Raw genomic sequence first — 18,448 nt, 5'->3', positions numbered from 1 at the left:
TGTTATCGTTTCAGCGAATCAACATCCAGGATCCAAACTACCTGTGTTATAATACCTCTTTGAGATCAAGGTTTGCTCTTTGACCAAAGTCCAGTCAGTGAAATCCTCTGCCACTCTAACACATCTCTCCATCTCCTCATTGGACCTCTGCTGCTGAACTGGTAAAAACGTATTTAAAAAAAAAAAATCAATATATTGTATTTCACAACATTCCTTGTGTTAGATAGTGTTGCCCACAGTATGTTGACTGATTTGTTTGATCATTTGTATAACGACTAGAGCAACAGGAGGATAAAAATATGATTTAATTCTTAATCTGCATAGCTGCAATGACATTTGTTGTACCTGAGAAAACGAGGTTCTCCAGGTTTTGATAATCGCAGTGGTCAACCTCGGATCTTGCCGTCTGTCTTTAGGTCCGCTGGTTCCCTCTACATTTACCTGTGTCAACTGCGGAGGTCATCATGAGTGTTGAAACTAAGGCACCCTGGGAGCTTTGCTGCTCCGAACTGAAGGTTGGCGTTATAATTCATAATATCATCACCCTGAATCTCTGTGATGGTAACTAGCTGGTACTCGTTGCATCATCAGGGCATTCAGTTTAGTAAGGATGTATGCCTCCTAGTAGATGATGATGAGAAACAGTACATTTGCAACTTAATAGTGGTCCACACAGAACTTGCAAGGAGAACTATCTGGTGTCTCTTGAAAAATACGTATCCTGGAAAGAGAAAATTAAAGGTTAAATAAGATGAAATAAGTCTGATTGAAGTACTGGCCAGACAGGCAGAAGCTAGGGAATAGTGGCATTATCTTGTGGAAGCCTTATGTTCCACATAGGAAGGAAGACGACTAAGTAAGTTAAGTTTTAAAAGGCCGCCTGGCTTTTATATGTGCTGCTGTTGACTATGGCAAATGGGATTACAGTGATTCTGTAAACCTAGTCCATGGATAGCCTCTGACCCAGTCCTTTACCGACAGCTTTTAATCGTTTATTCTCTTTACAGCTCAGTTTCAGTATTTTACAAAAAAAACACCAATGGCAGATTGACTAATAAAAGAGCAAACAAACTCTTAACTACCTGTATATCTGAACTGAAGGAACTGAAGGGGAGGGAGGCCAAATATGTAAATAGGTGAATAGGTAGAAGGGGTGGAGAGGAGGGGGCAGATACAAGAGTAAATTCTTTTGGTGTGTCATTCAACAGCCAGATCTGTAAAATGACAAAGCAGTTTTTCAACCTAAACATTTTGTTGAAACACAGTGTTTGTATTTATTCAGCCATACATACTGTACACACACATACATTCACTTACAGATGTGTACACAAATTATTCCCTAGAACTGACTGTTATGATGGTCGATAACCTTTGTTTGTTGTGACTCCATAACTCAGGCGACATGAGCACATGGCTGGATGAAAATGGGTCAGAGTTTTGTTTTCTGTGTCTGGGTATTACTCGTTGTCTTGAACTACAGTAGATGTTCTGTCTCACTAACAGTCAACTGAATGTAGGACAGGGAAGGTGGTGTCAAACAAACCATACTCATGTTTTCCTGACCCCTCTGGGTAGATTTAGGATATCAGTTTACCCTTCCCAAAACTAACCATAGTCTGGGCAACACAAATCTGGCCTCAGATCAACGTCTAGACTCTAGGGACATTGCCTTCATCGAACTCTGCTTTGTGTTCATTTTCACAGCTGCTCCTGGTTTCCCTGTCCTTTGTGTATTTCGCCAAAGCCTTTGTGGGGAAGCTACATGAAGAGTTCTATCACCCAGATAGAGAGACGCTTCGACATCCCCAGCTCACTCATAGGAGTCATCGATGGCAGCTTTGAGATGGGTAGGCCTAATTTCCTAAGTACTTAGTCCTAAGGCCTTGTTTGCCCAGGGCCCGAAATCAACAGATGATGTTTATTGTTCTTCAGGAGGACATCAAACCCTGGCCCCTAGCCCTATATACTTGTCCTGAACATCTGAAAGTGTGTAAGCAGTGCAGTTATAGGGCTCCACCTAACCATACCATGTTATTTTTTTTGTATTTTTATGTGTGGTCTTGCTGCACAACCAACATTCCTCTGGGACAAATAAGGTTAAAGGTTAAAGGTTAAAGCCCTGTGATGGGCTAGGTGGAATTTTCAACATTTTGCTCACAATCCTTTCAGATATACAATCCAAGAAGTATTGGGGTTGATTTGATTCTGAACAGTAAAATCCTGTGCCCTGTGAGGTTTTGCCTTCTAACTTTAGCTCCATAAACATTACTCATTGGCTATACCATGGTTGTCTGTTCTCTCTCCTGCCAGGTAACCTGCTGGTGATAGCATCTGTGAGTTACTTTGGGGCGAAGCTCCACAGGCCCAGACTGATAGGGATTGTCTGTCTCATCATGGCTGCTGGGGCCTTCCTCACCGCTCTGCCACACTTCTTCCAGGGACAGTAAGTCTACCTCTTATTTGGTTTATTGTCTCTAGACTATGTATATTTGTGCATAGTATATACATGTAAGTAAACATAAGGCGTGACAATAAAGATTTGAAAGAAAATCTTAACACTTCTTTAAGAAGTGGTACAAAAAACAACAAAGAAATGCTTGGGTATGAAAAAGGGATATGGGGTATCTCAAAACATCTCAAAACCACCGTATCACTTTATAGAGGAAACATACATTTCATTTCTTTCCCATTCAGGTATGTATGAAACAACCCTGTCACATATACCTGAGGAAAACACTACAGAGTATTCTGCCTTGTCGATCCAACACGAGTCATCTGGTCATAAATGATCAGGCTACAGCTGCGAGTAAAGCAGGTAACGAGTCAATCACCATCACAGCAGCATCCGAGTCTGGCTGCATCTGGGTACCTTGAACAATATATTATTCCTATGAATTTTCGTGTTGATACAGTATTACCGCCAAACCAGATGAGGCTAGTGGGAGGGGCTATAGGAGGACGGGCTCAATGGAATACATGGAATGGACTAAATGGAGCGGTATCAAACATATGGAAACCACGTTTGACTCCGGTCCATTAATTCCATTCCAGCCACTACAATGAGCCCACCACTGTATAATTCCTCCCACCAGCCTCCACTGCGCCAATCTCAGATAAATGGTGTGCCACAGGTTAAAAGCTTGCCACAGGGATGCAGTGCCTAAAACCACTGCAATACTCTCCTGAGTATTGCAGTGGTTTTAGGCACTGCATCACAGTGCTTGAGGTATCACTACAGACCCAGGTTCGATTCCAGGCTGTGTCACAACTGGGAGTCCCATAGGGCGGTGCACAATTTGGCCCAGCATTGTTAGGGGAGGGTTTGGCCGGAGGGGCTTTACTTGTCTCATCGTGCTCTTGTGGTGGGCCGTGCGCCTGCAGGCTATCTTCGGTCGTCAGTTAAACAGTGTTTCCTCTGACACATTGGTGTGGCTTGCGTCCGGGTTAAACGGGCGGGTGTTAAGAAGCGCGGTTTGGCAGGTCACGTTTCGGAGGATGCATGACTCGACCTTCGCCTCTCCTGAGCCCGTTTGGGAGTTGCAGCGATAAGACAAGATCTCAATTGGATATCACAAAAAAGGGGGTAAAATAAAAAATTGTTTGCCACAAGGTATTTTTTATAGAGCAGCACTTTGTATTCAAGACCATTTTACCCTTAAGTTGATCCTATCCTAGTTGTATAAGCCATTTTTTTCAGAATCCTGGTTCTAGGAACCCAAAATGGTGTACTTTTTTGTTTTTGTCCTAGCCCTAACACACCTGACTGATGAGTGGATTAGTTGAAACAAGTGTCTTATTGTTAGGGCAAAAACCAAAATGTGCACCCCTTTGGGTCCCCAGGATCAGGATTAAGAAACCGTGTTCTAAACAGAAATGGTGTTCCCACAGTGTGTGAGAAGGAGGCAGGCTCGTCCATGTGGATCTATGTATTCCTGGGTAACATCCTGTGTGGGATTGGTGAGACCCCTGTCATGCCTTGTAGAGTGTCCTATCTGGACGACTACGCCAGAAAGGAGAACACTGCCATCTACCTTGGTTAGTAAAAAACACTTTCAGGTGTACCATATCAACATTGGATAGTAAACCTCTTTTTAAACCACATTGCTCCCGGTTGAAGTTTCACCTAGACGCAGGTCTAGGAACAACTTCCCCTCCTCAATCCTAAGCTTAGTGGGGGAAATGAAAACTGACCCAAGATCAGCATCTTGGGGCAACTTCACCCAACACCTACCACATTACAATTTGAGCTGTTACTTGATTTGTATCAAACTGTATTTTAGTCTGGCAAATCATGTAAACCTTGGTTAGAAACAACCTCTTCAGGCATTCCATATCAAAATCTGCCATCCTACAAATACCGGTAACTGATTTAGATGTATCAGCTACAGCAAACCACATGACAAACGAATCTGGCCAAACTACTGGACTGATTTCAGTTAAATCTATTGTCTTTTCTGTTGCTTGCTGCTTGAACTGTATCTGAACAACTCTCTCTGTCTTCTCTGCCTCCCTTGTTTACAGACTGTTGGCATCCTGAGGCCCGTATTTGACTTCCTGTTTGGATCCTTCTGTGCCAAGATCTATGTGGACATTGGCTCTGTGGATTTAGGTCACAGACCCTTGAATTAACAAATCATACATTGTCTATTTTATGTAAGCTGGGTTGTATTTATATGTGCACATCAATATTGTATTTATGGCGGAATATGTGTTACTAATAATCATGTTGCATTTGCTTCATTTTATTAGTTACTAATTCGTTAATCATTCTATTTGGGTTGAATCTGAAGATAATTCACTTCTATGATGTTGCTAAGTCATGTGAGGGTAGTTGCTTGTGTATGGTTGGTTGCAGACTGTTTTGCTACTGAATATTACAGTATGTATTTTTGAATTCTTTCTGAATTGTGTTATTTATTGTTATTTCCAGATTTTGGGCCATCCTTGAAAAGGCTGTTCAGCAGCAAAGTCTACCTGCTGATCATTCTGATGTCCCTGGTGACAGTCAACGACTTCATAGGGATGATCACCTTCAAACCCAAGTTCATGGAGCAAGTCTACGGGCAGTCTCCCTCCAAAGCAATCTTCTTTATAGGTAGGCTACAGTACAGGAGGCACATATATATATATACACTGCTCAAAAAAATAAAGGGAACACTAAAATAACACATCCTAGATCTGAAGGAATTAAATATTCTTATTAAATACTTTTTTCTTTACATACTTGAATGTGCTGACAACAAAATCACACAAAAATTATCAATGGAAATCAAATGTATCAACCCATGGAGGTCTGGATTTGGAGTCACACTCAAAATTAAAGTGGAAAACCACACTACAGGCTGATCCAACTTTGATGTAATGTCCTTAAAACAAGTCAAAATGAGGCTCAGTAGTGTGTGTGGCCTCCACGTGCCTGTATGATCTCCCTACAACGCCTGGGCATTGCGCCTGATGAGGTGGAGGATGGCTCCTGAGGGATCTCCTCCCAGACCTGGACTAAAGCAACCGCCAACTCCTGGACAGTCTGTGGTGCAACGTGGCGTTGGTGGATGGAGCGAGACATGATGTCCCAGATGTGCTCAATTGGATTCAGTCTGGGGAACGGGCGGGCCAGTCCATAGCATCAATGCCTTCCTCTTGCAGGAACTGCTGACACACTCCAGCCACATGAGGTCTAGCATTGTCTTGCATTAGTAGGAACCCAGGGCCAACCGCACCAGCATATGGTCTCACAAGGGGTCTGAGGATCTTATCTCGGTACCTAATGGCAGTCAGGCTACCTCTGGCGAGCACATGGAGGTCTGTGCGGCACCCAAAGAAATGCCACCCCACACCATGACTGACCCACCGCCAAACCGGTCATGCTGGAGGATGTTGCAGCGCAGCAGAACGTCTCCACGGCGTCTCCGACTCTGTCACGTCTGTCACATGTGCTCAGTGTGAACCTGCTTTCATCTGTGAAGAGCACAGGGCGCCAGTGGCGAATTTGCCAATCTTGGTGTTCTCTGGCAAATGCCAAACGTCCTGCACGGTGTTGGGTTGTAAGCACAACCCCCACCTCCTGATGTACTGGCCTGCCTCCTGGTAGCGCCTCCATGCTCTGGACACTACGCTTACAGACACAGCAAACCTTCTTGCCACAGCTCGCATTGATGTGCCATCCTGGATGAGCTGCACTACCTGAGCCACTACCTGAGCCACCGCCAGCATTCAAAAGTGACCAAAACATCAGCCAGGAAGCATAGGAACTGAGAAGTGGTCTGTGGTCACCACCTGCAGAACCACTCCTTTATTGGGGGTGTCTTGCTAATTGCCTATAATTTCCACCTGTTGTCTATTCCATTTGCACAACAGCATATGAAATTTATTGTCAATCAGTGTTGCTTCCTAAGTGGACAGTTTGATTTCACAGAAGTGTGATTGACTTGGAGTTACATTGTGTTGTTTAAGTGTTCCCTTTATTTTTTTGAGCAGTGTGTATATACACACACACACACACACACACACACAGACACTTTTTCTCTCCTTCATTCAGAAGAAAGCCAAAACAATGTTGTCATTGAAAGAACATGTGCTTGAGATTAACAGAGATAATTATGACTAAAAGTCAGTAGTGTGTGTGTGTGTGTGTGGGCGGCAACTTTAAACTGAAAGAGCACTCTGTACTGTTATTAGATAGTACAGTGGCTAACCTGATTACTCACCACCACTTGTCAATGAGTATCTAGCTCATACTGTACATGACTGTCATGCAACACTTTTCCCACACAATTTACACTCAGCAGTAACATACTGTAAGTGTTTTTACAATACTCTGCTATGCATTAGTTTTACACGTGCTAGACATTATAAATCATGCTATAACACATTTATCAATCTATGCTTCCTAACTAAATATATTCAACTACTTTCCTGACCGTTATTACAAATCTTTCAATTTAGCCTGTTGTATTTAATGTTTTTAATGTTGCATGTGGTTTTAAAATGTGATGCATGGCAAATGATTTCACTGCTTTTAGGACAATAAAGTACTACAAACTTGACTTGTCTGTCTAGTTTTAATGAACCTGCCTGCGGTGGCAATTGGGATCATTGTGGGAGGCTTTGTGATGAAGCGGTTCAAGCTGAGCGTTCTGGGAGCAGCCCGACTCTTCCTCTCCTTCTGCCTCCTGCTCATCCAGTACTTCCTACAGTGTGACAACTCAGAGGTGGCTGGCCTCACCATGTCCTATCAAGGGTAAATCAAATCAAACTTTATTTGTCACATGCGCCGAATACAACAAGTGCAGACCTTACCGTGAAATGCTTACTTACAAGCCCTTAACCAACAGTGCAGTTCAAGAAGAGTTAAGAAAATATTTACTAAAGTAAAAAATGATAAAGTAACACAATAAAAGAACAACTGCAGTTCATGCTATATACAGTGCTATCGGAAAGTATTCACACCCCTTGACTCTTTCCACATTTTCTTGTGTTATAGCCTGAATTTAAAATTGATGATTGAGATTTTGTGTCACTGGCCTTCACACAATACCCCATAATGTCAAAGTGGAATTATAATCCGAAAAACAAACCGCTCAAGGATTTCACCATGAGTCCAATTACAGAATTGAATGGCTGTGATAGGAGGAAACTGAGGACGGATCAACAACATTGTAGTTATTCCACAATACTAACCTAATTGACAGAGTGAAAAGAAGGAAGCCTGTACAGAATAAAAATATTCAAAAACATGCATCCTGTTTGCAACAAGGCACTAAAGTAATACTGCAAAAAATGTGGAAAAGCAATTCACTTTTTGTTCTGAATACAAAGTGTTATGTTTGGGGCAAATCGAATAAAACACATTACTGAGTACCACTCTCCATATTTTCAAGCAAAGTGGTGGCTGTATCATGTTATGGTTATGCTTGTAATTATTAAGGACTGGGGTGTTTTTCAGGATAAAAAAATAACATAACGGCGCTAAGCACAGGCAAAATCTTAGCGGGAATGCTTTCCACCAGACACTGAGAGATGAATTCACCTTTCAGCAGGACAATAACCTAAAACATAAGGCCAAATCTACACTGGAGTTGCTTACCAAGAAGACAGTGAATGTTCCCGAGTGGCATGTCCTGGAAATGGTTGTCTAGTAATGATCAACAACCAATTTGAAAATAAAGAATAATGGGCAAATGTTGCACAATCCAGGTGTGGAAAGCTCTTAGAGACTTACCCAAAAAGACAGCTGTAATCGCTACCAAAAAGGCCTCTACAAAGTATTCACTCAGGGGTGTGAATACCTTTGTAAATGAGATATTTCTGTATTTCATTTTCAATAAATTAGCAAAAATGTCTACAAACACGTTTTCACTTAGTCATAATGGGGTATTGTGTGTAGATAGGTTAAAAAATATATATAAATGAATCAATTTTGAATTCAGGCTGTAACACAACAAAATGTGTAATAAGTCAAGGGGTATGAATACTTTCTGAAAGCACTGTAAATACAGTAATGTTAAGGTTAGGTTTATGGTTAAGGTTAGTTATTCTCCTTCCCCCTGCTCATCCAATACTTCCTACAGTGTGACAACCCAAGAAGTGTCTGGTTACACCAGGGAGCCTTTGGCCATTCCATTGGTGTCAGGGGTGCATGAGTGGTTCTGCCTGATTTCCCACTCATCGGGCAAGCTGTGCAGTCCTTCACAAGGGCCTCAATATCACTGTCAATATTTCGCTGCCAGACCATGTCCCTGCACCTTTGCTTCCCCTTAACGATGCCCAGGTGCCCCTCATATGCCATGCGAAGCACTTGCACTTTCAGGACCTCTGGAATCAGGGTGCGATGTCCTCTGGTGATGCACACTTCCTCCCAGCATGAGACCTCATCTCTCACACTGTAGAATGGCAGTAATGCAGGGTTAAACAAAACTGTGGCCACCAGACAGATTTTGACAACAATGCTAAAAAAATTACAGATAAATAAAAAACAAGAGGCTACAAGGACAAACCTCTTGATGCTGCAATGATAAAAAATATCTCAAAAACCAGGAGAGGAATTGCTAAAAACTCAACCAAAGAAGAAAAACAATGCAACAGTCTTTTGCACCAAGTGTTCGGAGAAAATTAAAGAAATCCTGAAAAAACACGGGCATATTCTGCAATCAGACAAAAAACAATCACACACCTCTTCAAGGAACCCCCACTGGTGGTCTATAAGCGTGGGCGCAATATTGGAGATAGCTTGGTGAGATCTAACCTGCCCACTCAGACACTCTTGATACCCATTCCAAATGGGAACTACAAATGTGGCTCATGCCGACATTGCAATAGCACTATAAAACATCCTTCTTCAGACACCCACATACAGGTTGAACAATCCCTGTTAGGGGTATCATCTCACGCAAGACAAAGGGAGTAATCTATCTCATAACCTGCTCATGTGGGAAAGCCTGTGTAGGACAAACAAAAATAAAATTAAAACAATGCATAGCTGAACACCACAGCTCAATCAGGTGTAAGAACATTGACTATCCAGTAGCAGGTCACTTTGTTGAAGCTAACCATCCTATCTCCTCCCTCAATACACAGGCATTGAGCATGCTGCACTACCAAACAAAGGAGGTAACATTGAGATCCTACTACTACCAGAAACCGTGGATGGATGGTAGCATTCGCAACCATGTCAAGGTGACTGGTAATATGGCAGAATATAAACAGCGTAGTTATTCACTCCGCAAGGCAATCAAACAAGCTAAACGCCAGTATAGAGATAAAGGGGAGTCGCAATTCAATGGCTCAGACACGAGACGTATATGGCAGGGACTACAGACAATCATGGACTACAAAAGTAAAACCAAGTCGGTAAGGACATCTACTTTGTGCATGACACAAGTAATTTTTCCAATAATTGTTTACAGACAGATTATTTCACTTATAATTCGCTTTATCACAATTCCAGTGGGTCAGAAGTTTACATACACTAAATTGACTGATTTAAACAGCTTGTAAAATTCCAGAAAATGATGTCATGGCCTTAGAAGCTTCTGGTATTTAACTTCCGGCGCCGAAAAGAGATGGCCGCCTCGCTTCGCGTTCCTTGGAAAATATGCAGTATTCTGTTTTTTTATGTGTTATTTCTTACATCGGTACCCCAGGTAATCTTAGGTTTCATTACATACAGTCGGGAGGAACTACTGAATATACGATTAACGTCAACTCATCATCGTTCCTACCAGGAATATGACTTTCCCGAAACTGGATCCAGTGTTTTGCCTTCCACCCAATACAATGGATCTGATCCCAGCCGGCGACCCTGTGCGACGCCGAAAAAGGGGCAAACGAGGCGGTCTCGTGGTCAGGCTTCGGAGACGGGCACATCGCGCTCCACTCCCTAGCATACTATCGCCAATGTCCAGTCTCTTGACAATAAGGTTGATGAAATCCGAGCACGGGTAGCATTCCAGAGAGACATCAGGGATTGCAACGTGCTCTGCTTCAGGAAACATGGCTAACTCAAGGGACGCTAACGGAGTCGGTGCAGCCAGCTGGTTTTTCATGCATCGCGCCGACAGAAACAAACTCTTTCGGTAAGAAGAGGGGCGGGGGGGTATGCCTTATGATTAACGAGAAGTGGTGTGATCATCATAACAACACACAGGAACTCAAGTCATTCTGTTCACCTGATCTAGAACTCCTCACAATCAAATGTCGACCGCATTATCTACCAAGGGAATTCTCTTCAATCATAATCACAGCCGTATATATTCCCCCCAAGCAGACACATCGATGGCCCTGAACGAACTTTATCTGACTCTTTGTAAACTGGAAACCACACACCCTGAGGCTGCATTCATCGTAGCTGGGGATTTTAACAAGGCTAATCTAAAAACAAAACTCCCTAAATTCTATCAGCATATCGATTGTGCTACCAGGGCTGGAAAAACCATAGATCATTGTTTATACTAATTTCCGCGACGCATATAAGGCCTCCCCCGCCCCCTTTCGGAAAAGCTGACCACGACTCCATTTTGTTGATTCCAGCCTACAAACAGAAACTCAAACAACAAGCTCCCGCGCTCAGGTCTGTTCAACGCTGGTCCGACCAATCTGAATCCACGCTTCAAGACTGCTTCGATCACGCGGATTGGAATATGTTCGCATCGCGTCCAACAACAATATTCGACGATATGCTGATCGGTGAGCGAGTTCATTAGGAAGTGCATTGACGATGTCGTACCCACAGCAACGATTAAAACATTCCCAAACCAGAAACCGTGGATTGACGGCAGCATTCGCGTGAAACTGAAAGCGGCAACCACTGCTTTTAACCAGGGCAAGGTGACCGGAAGCATGACCGAATACAAACACGTGTAGCTATTCTCTCCGCAAGGCAATCAAACAGGCTAAGTCCCAGTACAGAGACAAAATCGAGTCGCAATTCAACAGCTCAGACACAAGAGGTATGTGGCAGGGTCTACAGTCAATCACGGATTACAAAAGAAAACCAGCCCCGTCGCGGACCAGGATGTCTTGCTCCCAGACAGGCTAAACAACTTTTTTGCTCGCTTTGAGGACAATACAGTGCCACTGACACGGCCCCTACAAAACTGCGGCTCTCCTTCACTGCAGCCGAGGTGAGTAAAACATTTAAACGTGTTAACCCTCGCAAGGCTGCAGGCCCAGACGGCATTCCCAGCGCGTCTCTCAGAGCATGCGCAGACCAGCTGGCTGGTGTGTTTACGGACATATTCAATCAATCCTTATCCCAGTCTGCTGTTCCCACATGCTTCAAGAGGGCCACCATTGTTCCTGTTCCAAGAAAGCTAAGGTAACTGAGCTAACAACACTACCGCCCGTAGCACTCACTTCCGTCATCATGAAGTGCTTTGAGAGACTAGTCAAGGACCATATCACCTCCACCCTACCGGACACCCTAGACCCACTCCAATTTGCTTACCGACCCAATAGGTCCACAGACGACGCAATCGCAACCACACTGCACACTGCTAACCATCTGGACAAGAGGAATACCCATGTGGAATGCTGTTCATCGATTACAGCTCAGCATTTAACACCATAGTACCCTCCAAACTCGTCATCAAGCTCGAGACCCTGGGTCTCGACCCGCCCTGTGCAACTGGGTCCTGGACTTCCTGACGGGCCCGCCCCAGGTGGTGGAGGTAGGTACAAAATCTCCACCCCGCTGATCCTCAACACTGGGGCCCCACAAGGGTGCGTTTGAGCCCTCTCTGTACTCCCTGTTCACCCACGACTGCGTGGCCATGCACGCCTCCAACTCAATCATCAAGTTTGCGGATGACACTACAGTGGTAGGCTTGATTACCAACAACGACGAGACGTGTGGTGTCAGGAAAATAACTCACACTCAACGTCAACAAAACAAAGGAGATGATTGTGGACTTCAGGAAACAGCAGAGGGAGCACCCCCCTATCCACATCGACGGGTCAGTAGTGGAGAAGGTGGAAGTTTTAAGTTCCTCGGTGTACACATCACGGACAAACTGAATTGGTCCACCCACACAGACAGCGTTGTGAAGAAGGCGCAGCAGCGTCTTCAACCTCAGGAGGCTGAAGAAATTTGGCTTGTCACCAAAAGCACTCACAAACTTCTACAGATGCACAATCGAGAGCATCCTGTCGGGCTGTATCACCGCCTGGTACGGCAACTGCTCCGCCACAACCGTAAGGCTCTCCAGAGGGTAGTGAGGTCTGCAGAACGCATCACCGGGGGCAAACTACCTGCCCTCCAGGACACCTACACACCCGATGTCACAGGAAGGCCATAAAGATCATCAAGGACAACAACCACCAAGCCACTGCCTGTTACCCCGCTATCATCCAGAAGGCGAGGTCAGTACAGGTGCATCAAAGCAGGGACCGAGAGACTGAAAAACAGCTTCTATCTCAAGGCCATCAGACTGTTAAACAGCCACCACTAACATTTAGCGGCCGCTGCCAACATACTGACTCAACTCCAGCCACTTTAAAAATGGGAATTGATGGAAATATGTAAAAATGTACCACTAGCCACTTTAAACAATGCCACTTAATATAATGTTTACATACCCTACATTACCCATCTCATATGTATATACTGTACTCTATATCATCTACTGCATCTTGCCATCTTCATGTATACATGTACCACTAGCCATTTAAACTATGCCACTTTATGTTTACATACCCTACAGTACTCATCTCATATGTATATACCGTACTCTATACCATCTACTGCATCTGCCATGCCGTTCTGTACCACCACTCATTCATATATCTTTATGTACATATTCTTTATCCCTTTACACTTGTGTGTGTGTGTAAGGTAGTAGTTGTGGAATTGTTAGGTTAGATTACTTGTTGGTTATTACTGCATTGTCGGAACTAGAAGCACAAGCATTTCGCTACACTCGCATTAACATCTGCTAACCATGTGTATGTGACAAATAAAATTTGATTTGTTTGATTTGATTTGATAGGCTAATTGACATAATTTGAGTCAATTGGAGGTGTACTGTGAATGTACTTCAAGGCCTTCAAACTCAGTGCCTCTTTGCTTGACATCATGGGAAAATCAAATGAAATCAGCCAAGACCTCAGAAAAAAATTGTAGACCTCCACAAGTCTGGTTCATCCTTGGGAGCAATTTCCAAACCTCTGAAGGTACCACGTTCATCTGTACAAACAATAGTATGCAAGTATAAACACCATGGAACCACGCAGCCGTCATACTGCTCAGGAAGGAGATGCGTTCTGTCTCCTAGAGATAAACGTACTTTGGTGCGAAAAGTGCAAATCAATCCCAGAACAACAGCAAAGGACCTTGTGAAGATGCTGGAGGAAACAGGTTCAAAAGTATCTATATCCACAGTAAAACGAGTCCTATATCGACATAACCTGAAAGGCCGCTCAGCAAGAAAGAAGCCACTGCTCCAAACAGCCATAAAAAAGCCAGACTACGGTTTGCAACTGCACATGGGGACAAAGATTGTACTGGTTGGAGAAATGTCCTCTGGTCTGATGAAACAAAAATAGAACTGTTTGGCCATAATGACATCGTTATTTTTGGAGGAAAAAGGGGGTGGCTTGCAAGCCAAAGAACACCATCCCAACTGTGAAGCACGGGGTGTTTATCATCATGTTGTGGGGGTGCTTGGCTGCAGGAGGGACTGGTGCACTTCACAAAATAGATCGCTTCATGAGGAAGATAAATTATGTGGATATATTGAAGCAACATCTCAAGATATCAGTCAGGAAGTTAAAGCTTGGTCGCAAATGGGTCTTCCAAATGGACAATGACCCCAAGCATACTTCCAAAGTTGTGGCAAAATGGCTTAAGGACAACAAAGTCAAGGTATTGGAGTGGCCATCACAAAGCCCTGACCTCAATCCTATAGAAAATTTGTGGTTTGAACTGAAAAAGCATGTGCGAGCAAGGAGGCCTACAAAGCTGACTCAGTTACACCAGCTCTGTCAGGAGGAATGGGCCAAAATTCAACCAACTTATTGTGGGAAGCTTGTGAAAGGCTACCCAAAACATTTGACAGAAGTTAAACAATTTGAAGGCAATGCTACCAAATACTAATTGAGTGTATGTAAACTTCTGACCCACTGGGAATGTGATGAAAGAAATAAAAGCTAAAATAAATCATTCTCTCTACTATTATTCTGACATTTCACATTCTTAAAATAAAGTGGTGATCCTAACTGACCTAAGACAGGGATTTTTTACTAGGATTAAATGTCAGGAATTGTGAAAAACGGAGTTTAAATGTATTTGGCTAAGGTGTATGTAAACTTCCGACTTCAACTGAAGGTAATTGTAGCTATTCTATTTGTAGTAGTGTATTTCGCCGCAGTCGCTAATTACTTTGTGACATTGTAGCTAGCTTCATTTCTGGACTGGTCATGGTTGTTGTCAAAGTTTCTCCGTTCCCATTCCTCACTTAAACCCCATGTAAAGCAGTGTGCTCGACAATACATGTCTTCTTGTTTGTCTTCCTGTCTGACCGACTGTCTCCACCTTTCACCACCATGCACCAAATACTCAGACTGTTCACAGCCAGAAATGTATGTGTGACACAACTCATAATAACGTATTACTTGTTTAACAACCATTATAGTCCATCCATTCTGGTTTACAATACATTTTAACGTTCCACTAATAATAACTATAAGTACAATGTAAAACAGCATTCTATAGGTTGAATGATGAGTGTTTCCAGTTCAACCCATTCCTCACTTGAACCCCATGTAAAGTAATGTGCTCTACAATAGATGTCTTCTTGTTTGTCTCCCTACCAGCAGACTCTGTCTCTCCACCCGCAGTCTCTCTGATGGCCTGTCTCCACCTACCACCGTGCACCAAATTCTCAAAATGTGAATCTGAAGGCTGGCGATGCACCCCCTGAGCCTGAGCTGGTGTGGCTGGACAGTAAAGGATTCAATCTCAAATGTAAAAACTGTTCACGGGTGTGTTGACTTCCATTAGGCACTGTATAGCCATTGATTCTTGAAGAAAATAAGTTATAAATGCTTGTTGAGCTTAGTTTAACTGTTCATCCCCATCAGAACCAAACATAGACCTGTTTAACTGAAAACAAACACCTTATAGCCTCAAAACATGGTTAACTGGAATTTTTATATAATGGATGGCCAGACCTTGCATCTGGGCTCCCGAGTGGCGCAGTGGTCTAAGGCACTGCATCCCAGTGCAAGAGGTGTCACTACAGTCCCTGGTTTGATTTCAGGTTGTATCACATCTGGCCATGATTGGGAGTCCCATAGGGCAGCGCACAATTGGCCCAGCATCGTCTGGGTTTGGCCGGGGTAGGTCATCATTGTAAATAAGAATGTGTTCTTACCTGACTTGCATAGTTAAATAAAAGTTTAAAAAATAAAATAAAAAAATCCAGGAAATTGATCCGAGGCCTTTGGGGCCCGCCAATCTGGGTGAATCTATGGCATCTATGGACAAATGTCTTTCAACGCAATATTTTCCAGACTAGTATTTCAAACAACTGACCAAAAACATTAATGTGGGCGTAGTCTGGCACATAAATGCGTATAAATCAGACACGGATATTTGTATCGCAACTAAACTTTGTACACATGTTCCAAACCCTGTCAAGACTCCACATATGCAAGCTTTCAAATTGACCACACGGTGGCGCTACAACAGGAACATATTTACATCTCTTGATCTGTTTGACTGAGTGTTGAAATTGAAAACCTCTGTGGTTATTGTGTTGTGTTCATGTGCTTCGCGTTTGAGGTCTGGAGTGTCATTCCTAGGATTTGTCTGTGGTGTCAATATCTGACTAATTGTTGTAACTACTTATTTTGCTCTTTATTTCTGTTATTCAAAGGTGGTGTCAAGAGAAACACTTTCACATCCAAGGCTACAGATGGAGAGACGGAGAAGTTTGTCATAAGGTGGCTGCAGCTTGCACCAGAAAGAGACTGGGGCAGAAAGGAGAGGACCAAACACAGCAAGGAAAGGGCGGATAGACCCAGAGAGACATCTATACATTTACATACACACGTACATGTAAGGGATAAACGCTGAAACGTTGTACATTATTTGGAAATAATGGACGACTTGGTACTGCCCGAGTTTATTAGTTCCAGATAATGTACAGGGCAGAAGCTTTTATCCCGTTTACACCACAGTTGCTAAAGAAAACAAGCTCACAGTTACTGGTAAAAATGACATGTTTTCATTGAGATTTAAATGTCGATAAATAAATTCATACTATTTCATAATTCCACTAAACCTGGTTGTTAGTTCTATTGGTAAACTTAGTTTACCCTCAATTTTATCTTTGTTCTAAATGTTGTAATCTATCTTTTGCAATTGAAGAATATTAGTTCAAGAACATATTAATGGCGATGGAATGTTGTTGGTTGTACTATTTTTTACCTTGTAAAGCCCTGTTTTTAAGCGATCTTGTGAATTTATATCAATAATTCTTGTCAATATTGAGAAGGCTGTATATACAGTACTGTAGCCAGTGATTAGGACATGTATATACTGTAATGGTGATATTTTGTTGTGCCGTTGTTAAACTTGCATATTCTTGTCATTTTCAATGATTTCCAATGATTTGTAAATCGGTCATTAAACAAGTGTATAAATACTGATAGAAATAAAAACAGACAGAGGCCCAGTCTACAATAGTCAAATGTTTATTTACGGGAACGTTCTGCCTATCATTTCCTGTACATTGGTCTATATACCTCACATTTCGTCATAAATGTCCCTCCTCCTCTCAGAAACAATGAGAATATAGTTCACAAGTCTTCTTCTCATACATTGTCTGCCACCTGTTATACAATCTACTACAAGCCCAAGGTCTCTCCCCTCCCTGGGTGGGGACAGAATATCCTGAAAGGAACACAGTAGTAGATAAGCTCCTCTTATCTCATACATTGTCTCACACTTGCACCCTGCTTACATACTAACAAGGAACAAAAAGTCCTTGTCCTAATTCTGACTAAAACTACACACATCCGATTTATAGATGTATGATTCTAATAAATGTCATACAATCATACAATGACAGGGTCGTTTTAGTTATAGTTCTACGTTAAATGTATACATCATTTAGTCATTATTCATAAAAATCCCATAACAAATCTCAACCGTTGATAGGTCTTCAACAACTGGTGAAAATAAGCAGTAACCAATATCACCAGAAGGCTACACTGTCTACAGAAAGTAGTATAACATCTTCTTTGCACTGGTATTCTGCTGAACAGTACAGCGAAAGGAAAGGAATGAAGGTCAACTAGACCTTGAGTCTACACATGCGTTGTAGTGCAAACAACTCCAAATCCACCAAAGTGTTAAACCTGTATGTTCAATATATATCTTAAGCTGCAGTACCTTCCTAACATCACCCGCTGGCGCTTCTATTACCTACAGTATGGAAGTTAGACGTACAAATTTGTCTCTGCCATGCCAGTTGACAAAAGCGTGAAGCAATAGTAAGGTGTCAACACAAAGGGCACTTTCCCTTGGTTGGTGCCCAGGAATGTGTCAGGTTCTTAACTGTTAATCCCTTAAACTCCTGTTGGGGCAAAGCTGCTTTCAGGGCGACCTGTCTGCCTGCACCACATGCATGCGGGTTAAACATGCTAATAACACATTCCCCTGACTCAGACCCAGCTGGGTCCACCCATTGGGACACATTTGGCCGAGCTGGTTTTGTAACCGGCAATGTTGCCTTCTTGTAGTCCTCTTCGACAGATTAAATGCTTAACAAGTGCAGCTGAGGTTTTTGTGGTGTACAAAACCTGCAACCTGCACTCACAGGTGCCCCCAAGGACCCTTAGGGGTGCTTGATGTTTGGCATCCAGAAAGGTTGGTTTTGAGGAAAGCAGGCTGTGTGAAAAAGGGAGATGCTGTGCAGCCTCTCAAGAGTTAACTAAGTTGATTTGT

The 18,448-nt window shown here is 42.9% G+C and overlaps 1 pseudogene; it reads left to right on the top strand.

Annotated features, from left to right (window-relative positions):
- The first annotated feature begins 299 nt into the window (after positions 1–299).
- On the top strand, positions 300–7,244 carry LOC111956166 (solute carrier organic anion transporter family member 1C1-like; annotated as a pseudogene).
- The last annotated feature ends 11,204 nt before the right edge of the window (positions 7,245–18,448 follow it).

Source organism: Salvelinus sp. IW2-2015, linkage group LG3, assembly GCF_002910315.2.
Source record: "Salvelinus sp. IW2-2015 linkage group LG3, ASM291031v2, whole genome shotgun sequence".
NCBI lineage: Eukaryota > Metazoa > Chordata > Actinopteri > Salmoniformes > Salmonidae > Salvelinus > Salvelinus sp. IW2-2015.
This window is presented reverse-complemented; position numbering and strand designations above follow the sequence as displayed.